Source organism: Bicyclus anynana (assembly GCF_947172395.1).
Source record: "Bicyclus anynana chromosome Z unlocalized genomic scaffold, ilBicAnyn1.1 SUPER_Z_unloc_1, whole genome shotgun sequence".
NCBI lineage: Eukaryota > Metazoa > Arthropoda > Insecta > Lepidoptera > Nymphalidae > Bicyclus > Bicyclus anynana.
In genome coordinates this window covers 131,549-137,831 of record NW_026441252.1, presented here as the reverse complement: position 1 = coordinate 137,831, position 6,283 = coordinate 131,549, and the positions used below count along the sequence as shown (strand labels likewise).

The following is a 6,283-nucleotide window of genomic DNA, read 5'->3' as shown; positions in this document are numbered from 1 at the left end:
AGAATGGATGTAAGGCCCGGTCTTGTGGTACAAAAGAACTTCTCCTCATGAACACTGCTATTAGCCAACAGGTTCGGCAAAAAAGAAAAAAATCTCACAGCTACTTGGGTCGACTACAAGTAGGCCTATGATTCAGTGCCTTTCATGAGGGTTTCATGAGGGTCATACAGTTGTACAAGGTTGATGCAACACTATGCTCTTTTCTTGAGTCATGTATGAGACAATGCATGACAGTCCTTCGTCGCCCCCGAAACTGTCATTCTCAGATCACTCCATGAAGGCGAGACCTATAAATACCTTGGAATGACAGAAACACTTGGTATTGAGGCAGGGACAGGTAGTGAAGGACCGCTTCTTTGGCCGTCTGGAAAGTCCTAAAAAGTCTTTTATCAAGGTGCGTGTGTTCAATAGCTGGGTCATGCCCTTACTCATATACACTTTTGGCATTCTAAAGTGAACTCAAACAGAACTGTATTCCCTGGACTGTAAAGACAGAGATCATTTTCTCATGATGAATGCGAGTATCTATCAGGATGTTGCTGCAGAGGACAAGGGTCCTACACCGTTATTCCTTGGTAAAGAGAACTTACGCAAGCCTATAGTAATTAGTAACTCAGATTGTGAGGTAATACGGAAGTGCAAGGAGTTGCATGGACAATTTTATAAGGCCCCTACTGGGCCGGACGTAGATCAAATAACATCTGTATCTTGGTTGCAATTCCTCTTTGAGGAAACCGAGGGTTTTGTCTGTGCAATTATAGACATATAAATACCTGAGACTACCGGAAACATAGTATGAAAGATGGCACTCTAGACATCTGTCGAGCGTGTCATCGTTCTGGGAAGTCCCTCAGGCATATTGTATCCGGGTGTTCTCACCTTACTAACGAAGGATACTTGCATAGACATAATCAAGTAGCCAAGATAATCCACCAACAGCTTGCTCTTCGGTATAGCCTTATTGATTCTAAGATGCCTTACTGTGGTAAGGCTATACTGACTAATAATACGACCCAGCGTTAGTTCTTGAAAATAACAGCATATTGTTCTACTGGGACCGAACGATTATCACAGTCGGGTATATTGTAGCCAATAGACCTGATACAGTGCTAGTAGATCGGTCAGTGCGCCGTGCAATAATTGTTGATATTACTGTTCCACGTGACAATAATCTAGTTAAAGCCATAAAGAAAAAAGTATCAAAATACTTGGACCTTGCTCACGAGATTACCGCCATATGGAATGTTGAGTCAACTATTACTGTTCCAATAGTTGTTGCAGTCAATGGTCCTATAGCGAAAAGCTTCGAACAACATCTCAAGAAGCTCTCACTTAACTGTTGGATCAAGAGTCGGATACAGAAGGCAAAGAAAGGAAGCGCCGTTTCAAATGATTCTTGAGACAGCGCGTATTGTGAGTAGGTTCCTCACTCTGAGACCCTGACTGCCGGTTGCTTGGACACTCAATTATCCCGCAGAGGAAGGGTTGATTTTTTTTTATTAATTTTTAATAGTGTTTTGTATTATATTTTTATATTAACATTGTTAAAAATTAAAAAAGGACAAATAAATAAATGAGAGTCAAAATAATAATTATAATAATATAGCCTTTCTTCAGAGTTCGTCAGATTGTCCCCTAGGACAAAGGTTTCCAAGCTTTTCCATAATTCTCGATCCCTTGCAGTTTGTGTCCAGTTGCACCCTGACCCACCTGAGATTGACCCACTACTGCACTGAAATGATAGTAAAGTTGATAATATTTTTAGGGATGGGAAAAACATAAATCGATAATCTAATTAACATTATATTAGTACAGTCAATATAAGTTAGTAGTTTAGGTTAAAAAGCCTCATACATTTTTACTCCTGCACTGGCTTCAAGTTCATAGTTAAGATTTTCCTGCCTTATTACATCTTAATGCCTTTCAAATGACTCTCCCCGATCAGAGCAACTTAGTATGATGGATCATGGATGAGCCACTGAAAATCTTGCTATGCATCTGGTGAGGCAATGGCAACAGCAAAGTATTAGTTGGATGCAAGGTGGATAGGAGTCTTTACTCACGTCGTCATGATAGAGTACTTCAAATTATACGTGAAGCTATAAGCCTTTCAGTAGCTAGAGCTCAAAAAGGATTGACTACAAATTAACTTCGTCAAAGCAGGTTCAATAACAAAAATCATCTAGTAAGCCTTACTCAATCCTAGGTTCTGCACCTGATTGGGACTTTATTAATGGATATTTATGAGAAACATTATAAAATCCCAGCGGATGTCGCTATTTCGAGATCTAGACCAGACATTTTCCTATTGTCCAAACAAACAAAGCAAATAGTACTTGTAGAGCTTACTGTGCCGTGGGAGACTAACATTCCGAAGGACCATAGTATAATAGTATAAAAGTGAATTAATATTATGACCTAACAAATGAACAAACTAAAAATGGCTATGTGGTAAGTAGTTGGAGAGGATTACCAACCAAATCTCTCTACAACTTGCTTGAAGACCTTGGCCTCTCTTGTAGTGCAGCTGGTTCTATATTAGAACGAGTATCCAAAACTGCTCTAAGAGGATCTTACCAAATTTGAATAGGTAGGGAGAACAACACGAGCAGAGTAGGGGGAGTGTTGATCGATCGTCGAGAAATTCCTTAACCCTACATCCAGTAGTCCTGGACTTTGCTTGGTGTTTTACTCTCTACCTGCATGATGAATCCATGGAACGCTAAGATATTTGTCTCTCTCTCTCTCTGGTCAATGCATAATTATTTAAAGACTGATATCAGCACATCGATTCAATACTTTTCTGCGATACTAAGATTCAAAGTAGTGATTTGATGTTCGATATCAAAAAAAGTATTATATTAAATACTTATATTGTATCGTATGTACCACTGCTGTAGCTGTAAATAAAATGGCAGTAAACATTAAAAGGAAATGAAAATGTGTTTATAATGAGATTTTCATACCCTTCTAGTTCACACACTTCTGTTTATATGTTTCTAAATGATAATTGTGAAGTAGTTTTATTAGATATATGTAGTTGAGAGACATGATATTTTTCAATTTACAATCTTGTAACAATTCTGGGTCTATTTTGGGACATCTCCTTTGTTAGGCAACCCATTGGCAGTGTATTTATTGATGTACAGTGTAAACTCCATATAACTACACTGAAGGGACTGTACATTTTATAGCATTACAGAGAGTTGTCCTTAAATGGAAAGAAGAACAATGTATATGAGTAAAACTTTTTCATCAAATACACTGTGACAAAGTTTGGGTACAACTTATGATGATTATTCTATGATAACAGATTAAGGCCATGACTTCTACTTATTAGCCATAGTCAACAACAGTGTACACAAAAGAATAAATTTCTCAGAAAGTTCATTTTGGTTGCTTACAATCGAGTTTATTACGGGCTAAGCTAGGATAGTAAAGCAACAAAAGAATGTACACAGCTAAGCAGTTTTCACTAATTTTGGCAACTCAAAATGTACTTTTTATTACTTAATTGTTGTTGTTATAGAGAGTGGGTGTAATGTTATACAGGAAGAAAATTTTTTTAGTACCGATATTTTTATATTTTGTACATAAACAAAATTTTTCACGTATTTTTTCTTTATTTTTAACTCAAAAATAACAAAGTTATCGTTAGCTAAAGTTTAAACATTTAAACAGAATTTGAGAGTCACCATATTGCTTTTTGTACCTATTATTTTTTATAATGATTAAAGGTCGTCATTTTTGAGTTGAGTACCGATTTTCCCTTCATACTTTATTTAGGACCATCAATAATGCCTGAAGTGCATGCATAGTAATAATAATAAAAATTATGAACTTTCGAATGGAATAATGAAATACAATAGATGATTATTATTATGCAAACTTTTGCATTAAAGCATGATTCGACTTAAATGCACACGCAAAAAAAAAAAAAACAAAAATGCATTTATTTCAAGTAGGCTCAGTATACAAGCACTTTTAATAATAATAATAATAGTTTTTATTTAAAGGTAAAACCCAGTGTAAAACAAACATAATAACAATAATAAGGACCACATGAAACAACACTGTCTGCAAAATCTAAATCTATAAGATATTCTCACATGGCTTGAATTAATACATCACCGGCTTAGCACCGCCTTCATACTGATCAGCAGGTAGAACATATTATGATGTTATTTTTCGCTTTTTAGTTTAGTGGGTACGTTTTTAGGTTTTGAAGTTGGTTGTATTTTTTTTATTAAAATTTTCTGAAGTACAAATATGGAATGTATATCAGCAGCCTTGCCCCACAACAAAATACCGTAAGACATTACGCTGTGAAAGTACGCAAAATAAACAAGTCTAGCTGTGTCAACATCAGTAAACTGTCTTATATTTCTCACTGCAAATGCAGCTGAGCTAATTTGACCTGACAGTTTTTCTATATGAGCACCCCACTGAAGTTTAGAATCCAAGGTCACTCCCAGGTAAACTGTGGAATTCTCTATTTCTAGTGTTTCACCATTGATCATTATAGACTTATCTAATTTTATAACATTTGGTAATGAAAACTCAACATATTTAGTTTTCTTTGCATTTAAAAGTAAGTTGTTAACAGTGAACCAATGCGACACATGCAATATGGCACGGTTTACATCGTCGAAATTATCTTTACTTCTGTCACTCTTAAAAATTAGGGATGTGTCGTCAGCAGACAGTACTATCTCACAGATGCCGCTAACATGGTGTGGTAAATCGTTTATGTACACTAGGAATAGAAAAGAACCCAAAATTGAACCCTGTGGGACGCCCCATTGTGTTAGACGCAACGGCAGATTGTCTGTCACCGGCCGCCCATCGGCAATTCGGCAGGCGTCCTCAGGGATTTTTCGATCCCCTCACCCCTGCCACCCCTGTCAGCCGAAGCCAAAGCGATATGACTACTGCCGGTATTTCTTTGTCGGCGTCTTACAAAGTGCCGCCAGCAGTTGCGCAGTTTGTTTGGTAATGTGTCCATTATTTTGTTATTTCTGAGACATAAATTGAAAAGAAATTACATAAAATGTATCGAACTGTTTGTAGATTTATGTTCTATTAATGATACATAACCACGAAAAAAAATATCCGCACTAAAGTCCGAATCACCGCGTGTATCATTGTATGAAAAGCAAGCTAAACCAATCAAAGCCACGTGACGTCGACGCTTTAGCGAGGCTGTCGTTACATCGAGTGACATTACATGGAGTTTACACTGTAAGTATTTATTATTTTGTTAGAAAAACATTTAACTTGGTAGACAGGTCCGTTAAGGTCGTTTTGTATTGAGATTCTCTAATCTCGGGATACATTGTATTCTGTGCCCCTACTATTGGAACAAGTGTGTATGTGAATGAGAACATAAATGTAATGCTTACGTTTATATTCGGCCATCAGTCTTCTTAACGCCGACCCAGCCATCATTTGGAATTTGAATTTGGTCCAATTTAATGGGGTTTAAAATTATAATAATCAACAAAATTGAATGACTATGTACAATTTGTTTCTTTACAGTTATTTGTTTCTGGTAATTGTAGCTACCATTATTGTCACCTGTAGATCAAGCTAAATCTATTATGTTATTAATTTATTTTAAAATGTGATATTTACAGCTAGTTTACAAATTTACAATAAAATTAAATTAAAATCGAAGAATAGAAATTGATCAGAAGAGAAATCGAACAGAAAATAAAATCACAAACGTCAAATCGTCAAAGTCAAATCCATTGTCAAATTGTCAATGTCAAACACAGAACGACATGAAGTCACATGTGGCAATTCTTTTTCATAAACTGGCCGTACAGGCTCCGAGTTCATACTTTTTTGAAACAATGTGAACTTTTTTGGGCGTCACAAGCGCAGCCATAGATATTCATATGTATACTAGAATATACATTTATATGAGTGCAATCATATATTTAAGAGTCGGTACAAGTACTATAGAATTATGTCCTATGTGTGTAATGTGCATGTGCAAGCCGCTAGTGTTACACCGTCTTAGACCATTATATTAATAACTGGACGCGGTTCGCACCCAAATTCACCAGCAAAAAAGTCTGTCATTTTTTGAGGGGGACGAGGTAAACTCACACATCGAAAACATTTAACACCATTAAGTATATTCTGTGTCCATACACTACACACAACTATAAATTTGACTTGCAATACACACACGCGTAATTTTTACACACACTAACAAACACATTGTGCACAGTAAAAATATATACAAGCAGTATACTCGGCCGTATTTTTGAAATAA

The 6,283-nt window shown here is 36.2% G+C and overlaps 1 long non-coding RNA gene across 1 annotated transcript; it reads right to left on the bottom strand.

The window, feature by feature from the left end:
- Positions 1 to 1,579: 1,579 nt before the first annotated feature.
- On the bottom strand, positions 1,580 to 5,875 carry LOC128199773 (uncharacterized). Its single transcript, XR_008252336.1, has 2 exons — positions 5,403 to 5,875; positions 1,580 to 1,732 (listed from the first exon to the last, which is right to left on the bottom strand). It is a non-coding gene; the product is annotated as an uncharacterized LOC128199773 (long non-coding RNA).
- Between the last annotated feature and the right edge of the window lie 408 nt (positions 5,876 to 6,283).